General features: G+C 42.6%; 1 protein-coding gene and 1 pseudogene across 10 annotated transcripts in view; both read right to left on the reverse strand.

The window, feature by feature from the left end:
• The window catches only part of FHIP1A (FHF complex subunit HOOK interacting protein 1A), a 232,918-nt gene extending 210,719 nt beyond the window's left edge, over window positions 1-22,199 (reverse strand). For 5 of the 9 annotated variants that reach the window (XM_080915260.1, XM_080915257.1, XM_080915258.1 and 2 more), the window contains exon 1: window positions 21,873-22,199. The gene's annotated coding sequence lies outside the window, so the exon portion shown is untranslated. Of the gene's footprint in view, window positions 1-1,865; window positions 1,957-21,872 lie in introns of all 9 variants that reach the window. The other 4 variants (XM_080915259.1, XM_080915255.1, XM_080915254.1 and 1 more) reach the window with 1 other exon arrangement.
• On the reverse strand, window positions 4,027-4,511 carry LOC308420464 (UDP-N-acetylglucosamine transferase subunit ALG13-like; annotated as a pseudogene). Its single transcript has one exon. The product of its transcript is annotated as a UDP-N-acetylglucosamine transferase subunit ALG13-like (transcript).
• Window positions 22,200-22,698: the final 499 nt, after the last annotated feature.

Here is a 22,698-nt window from a genome sequence, read left to right on the forward strand (position 1 = left end):
TTGAAGTGGGCTTTGGGACATTTCTGGAAAATGATCTTTAAAGGTAGAGTCATCCATCAGTTCTAGAATCCTTTGAAGATGCCTGCAGATGCTCAGGTCCCGACATGAAATGGAGCAGTATTCGCATAGAATGGGCACCTACGGACACAGAGGAAGATGCTGCTTCACAGAGGGTGACAGCATGCACCCAGGCTCAGCATGGCATATTAGAAGGGCTGAGAGAGGAGCGGGAATCTTTAAGCATTGAGCGTTACTAACAGAGGAGTATGAGATGGATCTGGAAAGAGACGCACGAAGGCTTGCAAACATTACACACGAGAATCTCCAACCAGAGGCCAGTGAAAAGCAGGATGGGGAGGGAGGGCGGCGGCGTGAGATCCACACTGAGAGCTTGGTTCTACCACTGAAGGTGACGATCAATGGGAAGAGACCAGTGAAGAGGTTACCATAACAACCAAGGAGAGTAAGAAAGATAGACAATAAAGAATGAACTGAAGAGCCTCTAAGCACATGAGACTGATAAAAAAAATGGTGTAAAATAGTCTATATTCAACACTTACTTAAAGGTAACCTTTTGATCTTGCCAAACAGTGTCTTAGTCAATTGGAAACCAAACAATAAAATCATACAAATTTTAAAGTCAGATTCTCAATCAGCATTCTCCATCATATTTATGGTATTTCTGTATCATATTTTAGATGACAGATAGAGGCATAGAAATAATAAACAAAACTTAGCATCTCACTTTATGCAAACATATGAGTTCCTGAGAAATTGTGTAGCACTTCGGCAATAAAACGATGCACACCTTCAGAAATATTACGGAATAAATATTTCTTCCATGCACAAAAGCATTTATTAAAAATGCAAAACAAATCAAGTGAAAGGGAACTGCTCTGTCTCCATACTTGGTTTTTCTTTTATTGCTGGGCCCATAAACTGGATGATTTTATAATTCTGAAATGATGGCACAGCTGAGATCTGATAGTCACCATCAAGTTTCCTAATAAAGTGTTTAATAAGCAACTACAATGCCCACAATGCCAGTGAAGATTTAGGTCTAAGCCTTGACCCACAGGGAAAACTCTTTTTTATATCTATTCCTTTGATATGACATCTCCAGTTCACACTCTCCAGAAAATACAGCCTTCCAGAAGTCCAGCCCTGTAACTCTGGGTCACATCGTCAGCAATAATTGTTAAATAAAAATCGCAGTAAGTCATTATTTTGACTTAGGCTCCTGAACAGGCTAAGCTAAAAACCAAAATGGAGTCACTTACATTGTAGCTCCCAATCACTAAGCATGGCCAGGGCTGTTTGTCTGACCATCCAACAAAACAGGATTAGAGATCCACACTCCAATCTCCCAAATGGGCCAGTTTCAAATGGTATGATAATGAATTTCCTTTCTTTGTAATCTTTATGCAAAGAGGGAACCTGTAATAACTGGAGCTAACTAACCAGTTCCCTGTTTCTGCTTTGGGGAAAGAAACCTTGACATGAACAGTTACTTCTTTCTTCCTTTCCCTGGACAATCCAGCCCGTTCTATTTGACAGAAGAATGATGAGTTTCTCAGTTCTGCTGATTCAAGGGTGATAAATATCACATGCTCTCATTCATAGGGAGGGCCTAATTAAATAGATAAATAAATACATGGTTGATCTCACAGAAAACAGCAGTAGAATTATGATCACCAGAGACCAGGAAGGGACGGGCCAATGTGGACAGACACATATTTGGTACCAAAACACAGCTGGATGAGAGGAATGTGTAGACTCCTTGACCATGCAGACTAGCTAGAGTTTACAACTTATTATATGTCTTATAAAGAACTAATTAGAAGAGAGTTCAAAGGCTTTCTTACGTAAAAACACGATTGAGAACTGTTTGACATGAAGATGCTAATTGTCCTGATAGCATCAGCCACACTGCGTACATTCCTGCATTCCCAGATCCTGAAAAGATGATATAGAAAGATTTTGAGTTAGAGTCTAGCCTCAGCTACATAGCAAGCCCTGTCTCTGATCAATTAATTGACTAATTAATTAATTAATTAGATAAAGTCAATTAAGATCATTAACTGAAATTATTGCAACTGTATCCCTTGACAGGACATAGTAAGTTCAAAATGCAGTCAGTCATGAAGAGTTTAAACCAAGACATTTTAGACAAAGGGATCTCTGAAGTTAGGGAGTTAACAGGAGTGAGACAGGATAGCAATTGGGAAAGAGTAATGTATCTAAAATCGAGGAGTCATTTTATAATCAGAGCTGGAGGAAGGAAAGCATAAACTGTTTGCACTGAACCTCACTGAACCTCACTGGCCACAGAAAAGAGGGGCGGGGTAAAGGGAGTGGAAGATGCTGGGGGTGGGGCTTGATGAGAGTTCTCATGAGTACTGCTACTTCTGAGCTGGTTGGGGTTGGTTTATGGATATTTTGCATGTACACAAAGCACAGTGGTACCTACAGGTCCACGGTGCTGGCCTTTCTGTGAGAACTTCAACACATCCTCAAGGGCAGCCCCACAATGCTGGCTGACGAACTTCCCTTATCCCTTGTCCTCGTCCTTTAGATATTATAGTTAAACTGTGGACAGCTCGGAGTCTTTTCCTTACACTGCATAAACTTCTGCAGAGCAATGTGTACAGCAGGCTCGACGTGAACAAAGAGAAGCAGGGATGTTACTGCTCTCACACAAACGGCAAATAGGCCGTCTATGTTCTAATTCTGGGAACAAAACAGAACAAAATCTCTAACTTTGACGTTTTCCAACCACAGTTTCCAACACCCACAAAATGCAGTTTTTGATTAGAGAAAAATTCAATATGAAAATTACCAAGAAAAGCACATAAGGCCATAGTAGATCAATAATATGACTTTTTATTTTTTTACTATTATGTGTTTGGATTTATTCTCTGTTCTTTAAGGCATTGTTTAGATGATCACATTCTACCTACATATCTGTATGTAATCACTGCATGTGGGCACGTGTCTATGGTGAGCTGAGGAGGTAAAGGAAAAGCCCAGGCTCTATCCTTACTTTATACCTGGGTGGTAACAGGCATCTTTTTACCAATCACTGTTGTGAGTACTGGGCTGCTGAGTCCAGTGTCTTCCAGGGATTCTGTCATATCTACCAACATCATCATCGGCACAGGGGTTTTAGATAAAACACCACCATGCCTGACTAACATTTATCCTGAAGATACAAACTCAGGTCTTCACATCTATACAGCAGGGAATTTAGTCACTGAACCTTTCCCCAGCCCTTTTCTATTTTAGAGGAACAAATATTACCAGGAATGGCGGCGGGTATCTGTAATCCCAGCACTTGATGGATCAGAAGTCCAAAAGGTGAACATATCTAGTTTATTCGTCAGGATAAAAGTAGTTACCCATCAACTACTTTGATCTTTTTATTAGCCTCTACAAAGTAAACCCCTTTTTTCTCTGCTTAATACAAAAGTGCTGTCTCTTAAAATCCTACAAATGCTAATTTTCTCACCAAAATGTTACATTGTTAGCATGTTTTATATTCAAAATAACATCTAATATTTGACTCTTATTAACACTTTTTAATTTTTTTTTCTCCTTTGGTTTTGTAGTGTTGGCTTGGTTTTTGAAGACAGGGTTTCTCTAGGTAGCCCTGGCTGTCCGGGAACACGTTAAATAGGCTAGGATAGCCTTGAACTCACAGAGAAACACCTGCTTCTGCCTCCCAAGGACTAGAATTAAAGGCCCAGGCCACTACTGCCCAGCTTCTGCTTTTTTGAAATTTAAGGACAAAACTGTGAAGGCTACGTTTTCAAAGCCAGGACTCACTACATAGTCAAAGTTAGGGAAACCTCAAACATTTACTAAAATTAGGGTCTAGACCCGACTGTGATGCTTATGCCACAAAATCCCTTATTTTTGCAGTAAATATACTGACTTATATTGTTCTACAAATACATGTCATCGATTTATTTTGATTTAATGATATTCCATGAACTGGATTTACGGGTATTTTAAAGTGTTGAGTGTTTATTTTTGTAATCCGACAACTTAATCCAAAAACGCAGGAGAGTTTTCTAGCTGTTCAAGAGGATAACATTCCGGCGTGGATAAATCTATTGACTGCAACAGCTCAGGAAGCTTCCGGTACCGTAGACGAGATGGCCATCTGTGTGCAACTGCTTTGCCAGTTCAAACTGACCATTGTTCATTAACTTTTCGTTTACAACTACCACAGTGGCTTGCCTTTTTCCAGACTCTCCGAACAGCTTCCTGCCCCTGCGTGGCTAATGACAAGACCAGCTTGCTGGCGGTCTTCTTTCAAGAATCCTTATACCTGTAAACCTCCAGAGTGAATGGCTCAGTGCTGAATGACTCAGGCACCACAGTGCCTCTACCAGTTTGGAGGACAAGATGGTTGTAACCCAGACTCTTGAGGATCTGACCAATGTCATTGGTGACCACACGAGGTCGTCGAAACTGGTGGTCTCGACGATCCCAAACACTCTCTTCATCACGTAGGTTCCAGATATAATATGACTTGTAAAGGCAAAATGCACTTTTAAAAATCTAAGTCTCAATTTAGGCTTTATTTAAAGAAATTTAAATATATATGAATTTGTTTCCCTCCCCCCCCCCACCACCAAAAAAAAAGAAAGAAAGTAAGTAAGAAAAAAGACACAACCCACTAAGGCACGAAAGCATGTGTGAAATAAGTTAGCGGTTGGCCATACCATCTGGCCCGTTATCATGATTTATAACATGTATGCTTAAGCCTGCATTAAGCATGCAGTGACATTTTTCTAAAACCCACTACTGATCTGCCACAATCACCCTTGGAGAAAAGCTGTGCTCTGTGCAGTGTGATTATATTCAAACCCTACCCTGAAATCTTTCCAACAGAAAGAAGGAAAATTACAAAATTCTCAACAGTTTTGATTTGACTGAGATTAGGGCTTAAAATCTCAAGGCTTCTACCACTGCGGACCTACATGGAAGAGTAATTTACAGAAAACCTGAACCACTGCTGAGCTGCCCCAGGGGACGTGCTTGCTGTGCCCAGGTAAGGTTTGTCACGACATCTCATGATCGCATTAAAACAGCTGAAATACGTGTCCCTCACTAAGATAAAAATGATTCAGTCTCATACACTGAACAAAGATATTTCAACAAGAGTCCAAATATAACCATGCCACGGAGAACACATACCACTTTGTAACAAAATTAGAAGAAGAAGAAGAAAAAAAAACAGGGATTAGCTACGCCCTAGGGCGTTTTATAATTTCTGAATTCCACGTGAAGGGATTTTCATTAATCCTTTACTTTTTAAAAGGGTAAGCACGCATGCACACACACAGAGTATTTCCAAAACTCTACCAAGAGCTTGGAGGATTAACAGTGCTATTAGAACTCTCATGCCTGTCTTTTGTAACAGGAAAACTGAAGTACACACAAACTACAGAGAATGGAGCACTGAAGACCACCACCTAGAGCCCGAGTCAACAGTACCACCCATCCTTACTCGGCCCATGGTGATCTTCCTCCCCCCTTCTTAGCCTTATTAGATGGCTTTAAAGCAAATGTTCAATATCCAGTACCCCAAAATAAAGGTAACTTTCTACAATTTTATTTCATAATGCTGTTATCATTCCCTGAATAATATATATACATCCCACTAATTTATCTATCTAGTCAGAGCTTGAATTTTCCAAATTGCCTCATACTTTTATTTTTACGACTTCTTACACACTTATTCTCTTCAAACCATCAGCCGAACACAGTTGCTGTATCTCCTATCTAATAACACTTCCTCTTCCCTTTTCTGGTCACTGATCAAACAAACTGAGTAATGTGTCCAACAGAGACTCCCACAGTCTGGATTTAAGGAATTATATCTCTGGGGACTGGAGAGATGGCTCAGTGGTTAAGAGCACTTTCCAGAGGACTTGGGTTCAATTCCCAGAGCCCACCTGATAGTTCAGACCCAACCATCTGTAACCAGTTCTTGGGGATCTGACGTCCTTTCTGTTCCTGCAGGACCAACCACACTCATGCCACACAGACACATATTCAGGGGAAGCACTCAAACATATAAACATTTTTCTTTTGAGTTTAAATTTTAAATCTCCAAATTGTTCATCATGATCCTCTTTTTTTTTTTTTTTTTTCCTGTTCTAAAAAAAAAAAAAAAAAAAAGATTTTTGGTCACAAAAATCTTTGTCAGAATCAGATTGAGTTCTTTACCAAGAAACTTCATAGGTGCCTCTACTTCCTACTAAATCAGGAGGCACGTTATGCTCACTTCTTTCTCTCTTTGATCAGTGGACCCAAGGTTTTCACCTGACATCACATACAGAGTTGCTTCCCTCCCTTGGGAGGAGAAAGGGGAGTTGCTGGGGAGTGATTCCTGGGGCTTAATGACCTTAGCAGCCACAGATGGTGATCCCTAGACCTGCTATTTCCTTAGGGGTAACAAGGTGCTAATGATTTACACCTATCTTTTATCCCACATTTATCAGGTAGAATTGCTCTCAAAGCAGGATTGTATCTGACTCATCTTTTGGTTACTCTGAAGTAGGGTGTTGGGTTTTTCTTTCGTTTAGGAGGTTTGAGTTTATTGTTGTTGTTGTTGTTTTGCTTTTTTGGTTGTTGTTATTTTTTTTTGCATGTCTTTGGCTTTTGATTGGGACAAGGTCTTAGGAGGTAGCCCAGGGTGGTTTAAAGTTTATGCTAAACCTCCTGCCTCAGCTTCCCAAATGAACCACCACTCCCAGCTAGGGATATTTACTTTGTATTGTTTCTTTGCTTGTTTACCAGGAAGGGAAGATGGCACCTTGTCTACAGCTTCACAGTTTTTAACATCTAAGATAGTACCAAGATGTAGATCTGCCTCTTGATTACTGAGACTACTTCATCCACAGTCAGTAAGCACAACTTCTCAGCATACTTTCGACCTAACCCTTGGGGTACTATTTTAATTAGTTGGCCTGCAACATAAAACATATATGAAACAATAAAAGCCCAGATCCAGTATGACTATGATGACCCATTAACAGTCTCTGGGGAACTCTTCAACCAACTACTTGAAATCATCCACTTGCTCCCACCATGTCCTGATTGACTAACAAGGCCACCTTTCTCTGCACCTGTGCTCTGGACTCAGCTTCCTACATCCACTCTCTCCTTGCAAATAGCTCAAGCTCCATTTTCTGCTCAGGAGTAAACACACCTTGGGCTCTAGCCGTCCAACTTCCATCTTTTCTCCTGAGATTAAACAATCCTTCTTTTAAAATCCAGCTCCTCTTCCCTGGCCCATTAGAATGTCTAGACAAGTCTGACAATAACTGGGTAATCTCTGCCCCTGAGCGCAGGACAGGAGATAACACTCAAGCAAGGGAAACCAGAACCGTTCCTGAGATGACTGAAGATTCGGAAGTTCGAGTCCTCTTCCCGGGTGATGTTTGGCTTACCACAGCCACATTCTGAGCCATGAGAAGAAAACAGACGTGGAGAGGGGTAGAGATTCGAGGTAGGGAGTATATGTAATACAGGACTGACTGGCTTGGGTTTCTCTGAGACCCATCTCACCTCTGCCACACTTTTGTCCTGTGTGACAATGAATGACTGCCCCTCAGCAACACAAGATGACAGGAGTCCTAATACAGCCAGCCCTACCATGAGTCTAAAAACTATAGCCATCTTTCCAGTTTCCAGTCTAATTTCTTGTGTATTCGATATGAATCTGTCACCATCTTTCATAGCTCTGCAGACATAGCTTATTCATCTATAGAACTACTGTGAGAACCCTTAGGAAACTGCGAGATCTTTAGCATGTAAGTAGCAATCACATGTACTAATTATCCCCCTGCTATCAAGCACTTTACATACATCTGCTATGTTATTTAAACCTCATAGGAACGTCCTAAGTTGGCACTATTAGCTCCTTTCTCCCATGCCCCTTTTGTGGTTCTGGGGTTCAGATGCAGTGTCTTGCCCGTGTTACTCATGTCTAGCCTCAGCCTACAGAGAACAGCTAGGATTGCAGATACATGCCATTGCATTTTATAGACGAGCCTTCGATTTGTAGATGAATAAGCAAAGGGTCACCAATGGAACGTAACTTCCCCATTTACTAAGTAGTAGATTGTGCACTAATTAATAAAAAGATGGAGGATTTGAACCACATTCCCATTTAAACTGCATCTTCTTCCCACTATACTCACATGGCCTCGCACACGACTGTTAATTAACCTACCAGAAGGCATAGCTTGTCAAAGACAACCACCTAGCATGTTGATATTCACTGACCCCAAAGTGTATGTTCTTCCATCATTAAAAACATATATTAATAACTTAATGCATAAATCAATGAGCTATGTGAAAATAGGTCTCTTGAAAAAGTTATAATGCAATCTCTTCAAAATTGCTGCTGGCAACCTGAAGACTAAGGGCTGGCACTTCTCTTAAGGTAATGGGGAAAAGGAATGAATATTTAAGACCACTCTGTCAGAACAAGTTGTATACAACTCCCCTGGCAGTGATATTTCAAAACGGCAAAAAAGAGATTTGTGAGCGCCTGTCAATGTACGACACGCCTACAGCTCTCCACTGGCTCAGAGGAATACCCCTGTGTCATCTGTACACACTAATCGTTACGGAGTGCTCCCATGGCTTGGAGGCAAGGAGAGGAAGCCTTTAGGAAGCAAATAGCTTCCTCTTCAGAGAAAAACCGAGAAGGGCAAGGAAGACAATTTATTGGCAAAGACCCTGAAAGTCACCAGTTCTAATCCCCATTCAGTCCCATCCTTCAGCGTGCCCTCTTCAGATCCCTGCCTGTAGCTCTGATCACTGCTCAGTAGGGCAGCCGGGAGCTCCTGGCAATAGACTGACCTGTGGAACAACCCTTTCCAGCGTGGAACTAAGGGGCTGCTGTTCAAAGCATCCCTAAATGTTCACTGGTGGCTTTTCTTCCCTTTCTTTCTCATTTTCCTCACTTTACTTGAAGGCCTTCCTACCATAAAGCCAGTACCATACACTGCACTCTCAGAGGGAATAACACTCCTGGAGGACAAGAAAATGCCATCAAGAGGAACACCCCTGTTAAATTGGTTACAGCAGAGCCCAGGCATCGAGCAGATTAAAAGGTAGAGGGATCTTCTGAGGGCAAAGGGGTCTGCTAACTTGAAGACTTTGATGACAGGCATGCCATATAAAATATATCATCACTACTGCAGACTCAATAAATACCTCAGATAAGATCATATATGTGCACACACACACATGCGCAGGCACATACACAAAACCATAAGTCTAGAGAGAAGAGATATGTTAGCTTTACTCCCCACTGTGACTAATTACGTAGCATAAACAACTCAAGGGAGGAAGGGTTTGTTTTGACTCATTGTTTCATATGTTTGGGTTCCTGGAGACTTGGTCCACGAGTTTAGTCATAACCGAATGGCAGCAGCAACTACATGACAGAGGAACTCCCCTCTCGTGATAATTAGAAAGAAGAGACTGAAACAGGAAGGGACCCAGGACTGGGTATGACTTTTGGGTATCTCTCATAACCTGCTTCCTTGTATCTTAAAGTTTCTACTGCCTCCCAAAATAGAAAGGGCCACACTTGAATATAGTCATCTGCTCAGACACTTCCCATTCAAACTGTGATGAGTTTTGAGCAGCAAGAAGAAGAAAAGAAAGTAATTTCGGAGGATCCAACCAAAAGCATAAGCCACAAAGATGTTCAGAGGTTAAGGGCCTCAGGACAGCAGCTCCTCCACTCCCATTCAATTAATAAACACTTTCTGAGTGCTGGGCCACTGGTCTATGACTTGAGATATAAAGCCAGCTTAGCCAAAGCTAATATAAGTGATATCTGCCCTTCATAGAGGACAGAAATTTACATTCTTATTTGGAGAGAATCGATAAATAAAAGATATAACTAAGCCAACTATGCTAGGTTTAAAATGAGCACAGAGATTAAAGGCACAGAGGCAGAGCAATAGTTTGAACTTTAATACTGGCCAAAGATAAGAATGAGATGAAATTCCCAGTGGTGAATCTCTAAAACTACCTCCCACTGTAGGAAAAACAATAAACATCACACTGTTCTGGGATGGAATTGTCATAAAAGTAAACATACACAAACCGTCTAGGAGCGTACACTCAATTTCCATATTTCGTCTTCACATTTTTTCAAAATTACTAGCCTGAAGTGTTATCTAATATTTAGGGGAATGGGGAAAGACTCGGGAAGAAGCAAAGCAAAGGGAATGATAAGAGACACAAGAGAAGCCTATGGGACCAAATAGCTTCACACTAAAGGCAGATTCAACAGAACTTCAAAGGTTTACTGCATTTTCCATTATGTATATGTGGGAGAGGGTACACATGGGGCCAGAAGTCAGATCCCCCTGTAGCTGCAGTTCCATGGGTGCCAGGAACTGAACCTGTGTCTTCTGTGAGCGCAGTAAGTATCTTACAAGCTAAACCATCTCTCAGGTCCCTTAACAAGACTTTAGACACTACTCAATTTTTTTCCCTTCATAAAAGTTGTGTCTAAGTCAAGAATAATATATAAGGTCCTTTCTAGAAACAAGTTCAAAGCACAGGTAGGCACTCCACAGGAGACTGCACAGGGCAGAGGTTGGGTCCCTTCTGAAATGAATTTGACATTTCTGCCATGATCTCAAGATTGGAGGGGCAGAAGAGACCATGCAAGCCCTTCACTTACCCTTTCTTCCCTCAGTACTTAAAAAATCACCATAGTAGATAAATGAAAACTGGCCATTTCCTAAGTAGAAAAATGGTAGGCCCAGAACAGTGAGTATTTGTGAGTTGTAATGAAATGTGCAGTGAAGCTTCTGTGTCTAGCTTTAAGGAACATGTTTGAGCAAAGCCTTTAGTTTGTTTGGGTAGAGGGTAAGGAATTGTTATGAGTGTGTTTGAACCTTGAGAAATATTGTTTGCTTAGAGAATCTGCACTTGGTGCTACATAAGAACTTGCAGCTGCACCATTCTTGGTCCTAAGACATTGCCTGGAGTTCTGGCAGTGGTCAAAAGGGACTGAAGTTTGTGTGGGTCATCTACTCTTACAGGCAGCAAGGGCAAGATAACTTTGGTACCTGGAACCTTTGCCAGCTTCAACTAACCTTGTAGAATGTTTCAATAAAGTAACTGGAGTGAGCTAGCTGGGTGTCAGTCTTTTCTAAGAAGGCTAAACACCTCTGCTTCTTTGAGAAACAAAAGTTTAGTACCTTGGTGAGCTTCTCTCTCTACTATGGCACCTACGACCAGCATCAATAAATACTGAGTATATAACTTGGTTTCAGTCCTTAAAGAGTTTATACACTAGTGGGGGGAAAAGGGACAAGCATTTCAAAGGTACATGGCCAGATTCTTAAGATGTCAGCGGAGACCTGAGATGCATGGCATTGCCTCGGGGAGACAGCCAAGCAAGAGTGAATGGGGAACAAGGGTGGAGGGAGGAAGAAATAGACTTAGTGAGTTCAGGAATGAGGAGCAGACAAGCTCGGACTCCAAACAGCATCAGGTCACAGGAGTGAATTATGATGAAGATGATAGAGATGGAGAAATGGAGATGGAAGACGAAGATGACAGAAATGATGGAGATGACAGAGATGGAGAGAGAGATGGAAAATGAAGATGATGGAGAAGGAGGTGGAGGTAGAGGTGGAGATGATGGAGAGTGGGGAGATAATGTGAGATGATGGAGACAGAGATGATGGAGAGGGAGATAGGGAGATAGGAAATGGGAATGTTGGAGATAAAGAGTAAGACAGGAGAGATGAAGATGATAAAGATGGAGAGGATGAAGATAAAGAGGGACAGGAGTAGAAAGGAAAGGAAGGAGGAAAGGAGGGAGACAGAGGGGTGCCTTATAAACAAATTTATTATTAGAAATTAATACATGGAACCTTCCGGTTTCCACCTGTGCTTGGAGCTGACCTGGTGCCAAAGTATTCTGTACCCAGACTCTGCCTGGAGAGAGCCAGTCTCACAAAATTGCTGACCCCTGAGAGAACACGAGGGTTAAGCCACTCTCTCTCTCTCTCTTCTTTTGATATATTTTTTCAAGATTTATTTATTTTATGTATATGAGCTGTAGCTATTTTCAAACAGATCAGAAGAGGGCATCAGATCCCATTACAGATGGTTGTGAGCCACCATGTGGTTGCTGGGAATTGAATTCAGGACCTCTGGAAAAGCAGTCAGTGCTCTTAACCACTGAGCCATCTCTCCAGCCCCAAGCCACTCTCAGAATCAGCAATACCAGCTAACGTTAGAGATAAGCAGATGGTGAGAGACAAGTCCAAGAACCAAATCAACAAAAACCAAGTCCACGTGGTATCATCAGAACCCAGTTCCCCCTCCACAGTAAGTCCTGGATACTCCAACACACTGGAAAAGCAAGATTCTGATTTAAAATCACAATTCACGATGATGTTAGAGGACTTTAATAAAGTCATAAATAACTCCCTTAAAGAAATACAAGACAACACAGATAAACAGGTAGAAGCTCTTAAAGAGGAAAAACAAAAATCAACAAAACAGGTGAAGGAATTGAACAAAACCATCCAGGATCTAAAAATGGAAATAGAAACAATAAAAAAAAATCACAAAGGGAGACAACCCTAAAGATAGAAAACCTAGGGAAGAGACCAGGAGTCATAGATGCAAGCATCACCAACAGAACACAAGAGCTGGAAGAGAGAATCTCAGGGGCAGATGATACTGTAGAAAACTGACACAACAGTCAAAGAAAAGGCAAAATGCAAAAAGCTTCTAACCCAAAACATCCAGGAAATCCAAGACTTAATGAGACGATCAAACCTGAGAATAACAGGCATAGCAGAGGGTGAAGATTCAACTTAAAGGGCAAGTAAATATCTTCAGCAAAATTATGGAAGAAAACTTTCCTAACCTAACAAAAGAGATGCCCATACACATACAAGAGGCCTACAGAACTCCAAACAGACTGGACCAGAAAAGAAATTTTCTCTCATCACATGATAGTCAAAGCACCAAATGCACAAAACAAAGAAAGGATATTAAAAGCAGTAACCCATAAAGGTAGACTTATCAGAATCACACCAGACTTCTCAACAGACACTATGAAAGCTAGAAGAACCTGGACAGATGTCATACAGACACTAAGAGAACACAAATGCCATTCCAGGCTACTATACCAGCAAAACTTTCAATATTCAGAAATCTACCAGCGTGATCCACTATATAAACAAACTCAAAGAAAAAACCCACATGATCATCTAATTAGATGCTGAGAAAGCATTTGACAAAATTCAACATACCTTCATTTTAAAAGTCTTGAAAAGCTTGGGAGTTCAAGGCCCAAACATAGTAAAAGCAATATACAACAAGACACATGCTCCACTATGTTCATAACAGCCTTATTTATAATAACCAGAAGCTGGAAAGAACCCATATGTCCTTCAACAGAGGATGGATACAGAAAATGTGGTACATATACACAATGGAGTACTACTCAGCTATTAAAAACAATGATTACATGAAATTTTTAGGCAAATAGATGAATCTAGAAAATATAAGTGAGGTAACCCAATCACAAAAAAAAAAAAAAAAAAAACCAAAAAACAAAAAACCACCAATGGTATGCACTCACTGGTAAGTGTTATCCCAAAGAATACCCAAGATACAATTCACAAACCACATGAAGCTCAAGAAAAAGGAAGACCAAAGTGTGGATGCTTCTGTCCTTCTTAGAAGGGGGAACAAAAATATTCTCAGGAGGAAATACGAAGACAAAGTTTGGAGCAAAGACTGAAGGAAAGGCCATCCAGAGACTGCCCCATCTGGGGATCCAGCCACCAAACCCAGACAATATTGCTGATGCCAAAAAGTGCTTCCTGACAGGAGCCTGAGATAGCTGCCTCCTGAGAGGCTCTGCCAGAGCTTAACACATACAGAGGCGGATACTTGCAGCCAACCATAGAACTAAGAACAGGGTCCTTAATGGAGGAGTTAGAGAAAGAATTGAAGGAGTTGAAGGGGCTTGCAACCCCATAAGAACAACAATACCAACCAACCAGAGCTCCCAGGGACTAAACCACTATCCAGAGAGTACACATGGACAGACCCATGGCTCCAGCTGCACACGTAGCAGAGGATGGCCTTGTTGGGCATCAATGGGAGGATAAGCCCTTGGTTCTTCCAAGGCTTGATGCTCCAGTGTAGGGGAATGTCAGAGTGGGTAGGTGGGAGGGGGTGGGTAGGTGGGTAAATATCCTCATAGAAGCAGGGGAAAGGGTGATGGGATAAGGGGTATGGAGAGGAAACTGAGAAAGAGAATAACATTTGAATTGTAAATAAAATATAGCCAATATAAATTAAATTTAAAGAAGGAATTAATAAATGTGATTACAGATCCTAAGAAAGTCTCAAGGTATGCTGTTGGAAAGTCAGAATATATGAAAAGCAATGATGGGCTGGAGATTTGGCTCAGTGGTTAAGAGCACTAATTTCTCTTCCGGTGGTCCTGAGTTCAATTCCCAGCAACCACATGGTGGCTCTCAACCATCTGTAATAAGATCCAATGCCCTCTTCTGGTGTGTCTGAAGACAGCTACAGTGTACTTATATATAATTAATTAATTAATTTTAAAAAAGAAAAAAAAAAGAAAAGCAATGATATAAGTTCACATTTGGGCCTAAACCTTAAAGCAAAAGACCTAATCCCTGACTCAGCAGGCAGAGAAGGAAGACACAAGTAATCCCAGGCTCCACAGTAAGAGGGAACAAGCCTTTGCTGACTCAGCCCTTTGTTCTATTGAGGTTTTCAGTAAGTGACTAAGCCCCACCCACATTAAGGAGAGCAATCTGCATTACTAAACCTACCAACTCAGAATTTAACACTCTCACCGACACACCCAGAATGAGTACCGCACAGCCTGGTGTCGCCTAAGGAAGTTGACGGTCAAACAAACCTTCACACCTAGAACTGAGTCATTACCCAGTGCGCAGTAAGGGCCAAGGCTGGAGACAGAAACAAAAATACACTTTAGCAAATTAAAACAACCTTGATATGGAAGTGGGAGATGAGGAGAAGAAAAGCAAAACAGAAGCAAGACAAAAATGCATCTAAGTATCTAAGTTACCGAAACAGATGATAGACAGCAAACATTTCTACCATGCTCCTCATAGGAGGAACTGTGACCGGAGATTAAGATGCCGGACCATTCCTTGGGTTGCACTCTATCCTAGCATGCTGTGCTGGGCTGTATTCCACTGTATTGGACTGCACCGCATTGTAGTGCATATATTTTGAGATACGGCCTTGCTATGAAGCCAGTCTGACCTTGGACTGTAGCTCCTCGGTCCAATGCTAGGATGACAGTATGTATCCATTATCACCTCCAGATCTTGGTAGTTCAGTTTGATATCAAGACCTGCATGCAGAACTATAAGGAAGAACTGGAAAAGACAGCTGAGGATTCCAAAGGTCAGCAATAAAGATGCAAGTTTAGGGAGAAAGTCTTGGTGACAGCCAACTCGGGTTTGACAAAGGCTGGAGAACAGGGGGAGGAGCTGGGCAGGCTGAGTCAGCAAACGCTGCCAACCCTAATCAGTTTATGACTCACTGGGAAGAAATAACCACTCCTTGGTGACAATCCAATCCTAGTCAAGAGGGAGGATTACTTTAAGGGAGAAAAATAGATGGGCCAACTCAACTACTTCTCAACTGCTAGAAGCTGATTCTTACTACCCAAAGCAACTTTTCAAAAAGGCCCTCGACAGTCAAATGTCCAAGAAGTACAAGGAGCAACTTCAGAGAAAAACTCATCAAGCTGACAGGAAACAAACATTACCAGTTGAGTTTGGGCTTTGATTTCAGATTTTTGGCTTAAGGTGGAAAGGAGGTAAGCAGTGGGGTCTCATACTATGGCCCAGGCTAGCCCACTTTGTAGCCCAGGCTAGCCGCAAGCTTGCAGCAATTATCTTGCCCTAAAGTCTCCTGTGCCAGACTATAGATATGGTCACCACAGCTGGCTGAGGTTTTTATCACAATAAATAGGTAAATATCAAATATTTTTGTTTCCTTAGGTAAAAAAGATTAACAAAAATTCTATTGTCAGATTTCTCATAAGCATTTAAACTACTATATTGTGCCTTTAAAATAAGACAAAAATGTAAATACCATGTAACATATAGAGAGACTTAAAATATTCAACATATCGAAAATGCTAGCACTATAGAATAATCAAAAATAATACATTAAAGGTGTTCTTTTTCCCCACAAAAAAATCAGAACAAGTATATGCAAATCATAAAGTCCACATCTAAGAGAGTTTATTAAAAAATTTTTTCATACAGAAAACCAGAAGCTAGGAAGATGGCTCAGTAGGTAAAGAGCTTCCATGAAAGCATGAAGACGTGGATTGGTTCCCCAAACACAGAGAAACACCGGGGATGTTAGCACACACTTGTAATCCCAGCACCTGCAGGCAGAGACTCCTATCGGAGGGTCCTGAGGCTCAAAGGCTGGCCTGTGAGCTGCAGGCCAATGACAGTGCTGTCTCAAAGGAGGAGGTTGGCATAGCTAAAGGTGACATCAAGGTTGTCCTCTGGCCTCACACAGACAAGCACACATATGTATACCTGCACCCTCTATATACACACAGACAAGCACACACATGTATACCTGCACCCTCATATATACACACAGACTAGCACACATGTGTATACCTGCAGCCTCATATATACACACAGACAAGCACACATGTGTATACCTGCAGCCTCCTATATACACACAGACAAGCACACATGTGTATGCCTATACCCTCATATAATACACACAGACAAGCACACATGTGTATGCCTGTAAGTTTATATATACACACAGACAAGCACACACATGTATACCTGTAACTTTATATATACACACAGACAAACACACACATGTATACCTGCATCCTCATATATACACATAGACAAGCACACATCTGTATACCTGCAGCCTCCTATATACACACAGACAAGCACACACATGTATACCTGCACCCTCCTATATACACACAAACAAGCACACATGTGTATACCTACACCCTCATATATACACACAAACAAGCACACATGTGTATACCTGCACCCTCATATATACACACAAACAAGCACACATGTGTATACCTACACTCTCATATATACACACAGACAAGCACACATGTGTATACCTACACCCTCATATATACACACAGACAAGCACACATGTGTATACCTACACCCTCATATATACACACAGACAAGCACACACATGTATACTTGCACCCTCATATATACACACAGACAAGCACACACATGTATACCTGCACCCTCATATATACACACAGACAAGCACACATATGTATACCTGCACCTTCATATATACACACAGACAAGCACACATATGTATGCCTATACCCTCATATATACACACAAACAAGCACACATGTGTGTGCCTATACCCTCATATATACACACAGATTTAAAAAGAAAATCAAAGCCTGGTATGGCAGTGCCCATCTGTAAACCCAGCACTTGGGAGGCAAATACAGAAGAATCGGGGGTTCAAGGTCAGCCTTAGCTATATAGCATGTTTGAAGCCAGCCTGGGCTCACATGAGGTCCCCGTATAGAAAAAAAAAAGCAGAAAACACAACAATATTTCTGTTAAATAATCTTCAAACAATATATTTTAAAATTTAATATATCACTGAATTGTGAATGTATATATGTGGGTGGTAGAATGTATGTATGTATGTATGTATATGTGTAGAGAATTATTTATACAAATAATAGGTACATGTACCTATATGTACATGTACAGATATAGGGTATGCACATATGGAGATCTATCTATGTAAATATATTCTCCCATACTCATTATAATACACTGCCAAGAAAGTAACAACAGCAGCAAAAAACCCAAATAAAACCAAAAGATCTTCTTTTTGAGAAATAAAACATACATCTTCAATAGAATTAGAGCTGAACTAAATTAAAATACTAATCAAACCACTTTAGATTTATTTTTATGTTATGTGTATGAGAGGTTTGCCTATATATATATATATATATATATATATATATATATATATGTATATATATACATACATATATATATATATACACACACCATATTGTATGCATGCCTGGTACCCTAAGTGACTTTGGAGCCCCTGGAACTGAAGTTACAGATGAGCGTGAATAACATGTGGGTACTTGGAACTGAACTTAGGTCCGCTGAAGATCAGTATGTGCTCCTAACCTCTGAGCCATCTCTTCTGCCCTTAGTCACCTCTTCATGATGGGCAATAAAAACTCTCCACAAGAAAACCCCGGGATGTTCTTCTTCCCACACCTCCCAAGAGTGTGAATCCTAAAACTCACTAAGTATCTCATTTCACACACACACACACACACACACACACACACACACACACACGGACACATGGATAATTAACTCCTGATACTTTCTACAAGCCCAAAGGTCCTATTATTGATCCATGGCCAAGCAGTGAACTGGAACAATAGAGAGAGAGAGAGGACCCAAAATGCATCCCCTGGCATTCTACAAACCTACTGATCTCTCAACTCCTTACTGGCCTGTCTTAGAGCAATGCTCTGTAGAAAATGTTGAGAAAAGAAAACCTATGCTTTATAAAAGCTAATTAGCCAATCATCCCATGCCTGTTATCCATTACTTCTTCTTCTTTGGGCAAAATACTAAAACCCAAGGAACCTGAAATGTAAAAAAAAAAAAAAAAAAAAAGGAAAAAAAAAATGAACCCACCTAAGAGATTTGCACTATAGCGGCCTCCCCTGCCCTCGGCCTAGTACAATCGGAAAAAAGGTGTTAATGTTAGAAAGTTACACATGCTAAAAGGGCGTTTGATGTATAGACATGGGATAATTTTCTACCTGCCTATGAAAGAATGTAAAAGAGGAGAATGTATTCTCCTCTCCTACAAAAGCCTTTAAGACTCTTCAACCCTCAGCTATTTCTTCTTGTAGTTACTCCACTGCTTGTAAAGGACATACTGGCTTCTACATTTCAGTTGGGCTTGGGGTTCTGCTGTGGGATTTTTCCCAGTGATTTTGTGTGTGTGTGTGTGTGTGTGTGTGTGTGTGTGTGCGCGCGCGCGTGCGTGTACATACTCCAGGCATCTCCAAAAGAGTTCTTATTTGGTTTAATAAGATCTGGAGCTGGCCACAGATGGCTCAGAGACTAAAGAAACTTGAAGAGCCCAATGAACTGCATTCCTTCACTGGGTACACTGGGATCCTGTAGAGGTGGAAGGAGAAAACCAACATCACAAACATTGCCCTCTGACTTCCACACATGCACTGAGGCACGAATGCCTTCTGTGGCTCTCACTTTCACTCTCACACACTCAAGTACATAAGTTCATTCTGATAGCCTTGTATTGGGCAGGGGAGATAGTTTGATCAGCAATGTGCTTGCTCCAAGCACCAAGAAAAAGGCCAGTGATCATGTCAGTAAACCTGCAATCCAATGCTGGAGGTGGAGCCAGGAAACCCTCAGGACTGCATTCACACAAGATCAAAATTTAAAGTCTCCCCCATAAGTCAAAACTCTTACAGTCAAGTCTAAGTGCACTATTCCCAGACCCTGGCTATGTCATAAACAAGTCTCTTTTACAACTCCAAGCCTCATCTGTTCTCCTCCTGTGTAGTCTAAGTACAATGTACTTACTGAAAGGTGTTCACATTACACAGCTTAAACCTGGCACGTCTGAAAGCACCTGTCAATCACGACACTGCAGAAAAGTTTGTCTCTGTTACTGTTTTATCCAAGAGATCTGTAAATAAAATCCTTGGAGTTCTGCTCACTCTTTGAGCACCATTCCTTTCTGCAGCTATTAACTACAGCTTGGAATTCAGTGAGAATAAAGATGAAGTAGCTAGAACCTATGCTTCAAAGCCAGAGTCTGGAGGGATGCCTTTTGGAGTGCCTGTGGACAACTTCACAGAGAATGAAGCCCAAGTTTGTATGCAGAGATCAGAGATGGTCATTTTGTAATATTTTCACACAGGAGGAATATTTTTTCACCAAATTCTCTCTTTTTTAAAGTAACAGAGGATATTTTTTCACCAAATTCTCTCTTTTTTAAAGTAACAGAGGACGTCACTTGGAAATAGAGGGGGTTCCCTAGCAATCATGAGGCACTGCCTTTAAAACCTTGTAGAAAGAAAAAAGTAGCACAAGCTCACAATTTTACTCTCGGGTTTCTCTGTTCACCCCCATCTTACTACATAGGTTTGTACATTGTTTTTGGTTTATAGCTATTGACTCTTAGAATCCTGCTAGAGAAAGAACTTCCCAGAAAGAGCTCTGAACCAAACCTGGAAGGTACAGAACCATCCAGCCGTTGGAAGCAGGAAAAAGCTGGCGGGGCAGGTGAGTCTAACTTACTAGACCACCGTCAACCATTCTGGATCCACTTCCTCGATGCCCTTCCTCCATATAATTTAATCTTATTTCTAAAACCATAAGCAAAGCGAAGATGGACAAAATTCTTATGAGCGCCGTGATCAACGAAATCAGTCTTTAATATCTGAAAAGTAAAGCCAACCTGTCTGCCATATTGGACTGAACCTCTCACTCGGTTTCTGTTCGAAGAAGACCACTGCCATCTTCCAAATAAAGACATTGGCTGGGGTCCAGTAGGTCGGGCAGCTTCATGCTATGCAGTGCCGGACGCACAAGAGAGGTCAGGCAGGTACATTAAGGAGGGGGAGCTCTTCCCCTTGCTAATCAACGGGATAAAGATGATTAAGCAGGAATTATTTTTCAGTGACCTATATAATTTCATCAGAGCTACCATGGCTATTAGCTGAAAGCAGCTGACTTCCTAATGAGATGAACTTGATAGCAGGGCCCTCCCAGAGCAGCCAACAGAGGACTCCTCGGCCCAACCCAAAGGAGCAACAACTGGTCTTCCATATTTCCCATCCTTCCTCCTCCTGGGAACTGCCTGTCTTCAGTGTGGAGCTCTCTCCCTTGGAGAAGGGGCTGTGGTATCCCCTGCACCTAGAAGGCTAAGGTGACAGCACCAGCAGAGTGGTTGACAGATGATCCCAGTACAGGAGGTTAAAGCCAACCTGGGCTAATTCTCAGGACCCAATCCCATGAGCCCCCAAACTCCAAGCAAACACAGTAGCTGTCACCACCAACACCTCATCTACCGGAGCTTGAAATAAAACAATAGCTAGCTAACCTCACAGGAGTGGGGTAAACAAGAGAGCTTTGTTGAAGCCCTAGAAGACGCGCGAGCGCGCGCGCACGCGCGCGCACACACACACACACACACACACGCACACACACACACACACACACACACACACTGATAACCATAACTCCAATTCAGTTTCATCAGAGAATTTATGAAATTAAGCAACAGCCACCTAACAAATTTCTCACAGCAGGAAAGTGCAGGCACCGCCTCCATCTCCAGCGTATGCCAGGAAAGGTTTGGAGAGGAAGACAAATCGAGTTCTCATCGTCTCTGCCAATTATTCCTGGGGGACCCAGGCACTGCGACCCAAGGGACCGAGGCAGGAGTGGTGAGCCTGGTGACATCTTCCTCCCTCTTCGCCCAGGGTCGGACATGAGTAACGTCGCCTGCAAGAGCCTGCAGCGTCCGAGGCAGTCACAGGGCTTTAGGCTGGAACCCTCCCAGCCGTCCTGCCAGTCCTCTCTCCAAAACTTGCTCCTGCCACCCGGCAGGATGCAGGAAGGAGGTTCTCGGGACAGCCTCTTCCTCCTCCAACACCCTAAAATAAAATAAAAGCAACCCTTCAAGCACAGATTGCTTACCTGCGTGCGGCCGCGGGTCCTCCTGCCACGCGGTGTCCCCCTCGACAGTCAGAAAGTTTGTGCGGCGGTCCGGGGTTGGGGAGAACAACCGAGCTGCCAGTGCACAGGGCACGACAGAGGACTGAGCCGACTCCTCTGGGCCCAACACCCCACTCCCGGAGCCGGGGCAGCTGCCCTCGCGCGTCTGGGCGCGGTGACCTCCAGCCCTGGTTTCAATTCAGCCTGAGGACCCGGCGACAAATCACCCAGCGAGAGAAGGTCGAGGCACTTTTCTCCTGCGCGTCAGCCGGTGGCTGAGCTTCACAGGTCTCGGGCTGGTCCCCGCCCCACGGCTGGTCCCCGCCCCACAGCCCGCACCCTCCGAAAAGTCTGGGCGGGGAGGTTGCAGGGGCGGGGCACAACCTGCCGGGTGACTCAGGGAAGCCAGCCCAGGCCCCGCCCTCAGGGCCTCCGCGGCCCCCAGACCCCGCCCCCAGCAAGCCCCGCCCTGCCGCCCAGACCCGCCTCTGCCAGGTGCTCCAGAGACTCAGATTGCGAGCACTACAGCGCACACCGGTTTCCTAGGTGAAGGGGGCGGAGCCTCTGCGAGAAAGTTTCCACCGAAACTTGAACAGGAGCGCTCCCGAGGACGCCTCGCCCTTGGGGGCTCTCCTCTCAGGCGAACTCCTTCTCTCCTCCGGCGCCACGCATGTCGGGCAGGCATGCACAGCTGGTTTTTAGGGTTTTGAGAGGAAAGGAAGATGTACACCGCGACCCGCGGACGTCTTAGATTTCCCACTTCCAGAAGGTTTGAGATCGGAGCCTGACTCTTCATTCCACGCGGATT

The sequence above is a fragment of the Micromys minutus genome, assembly GCF_963924665.1.
Source record: "Micromys minutus genome assembly, chromosome: 4".
Lineage (NCBI taxonomy): Eukaryota > Metazoa > Chordata > Mammalia > Rodentia > Muridae > Micromys > Micromys minutus.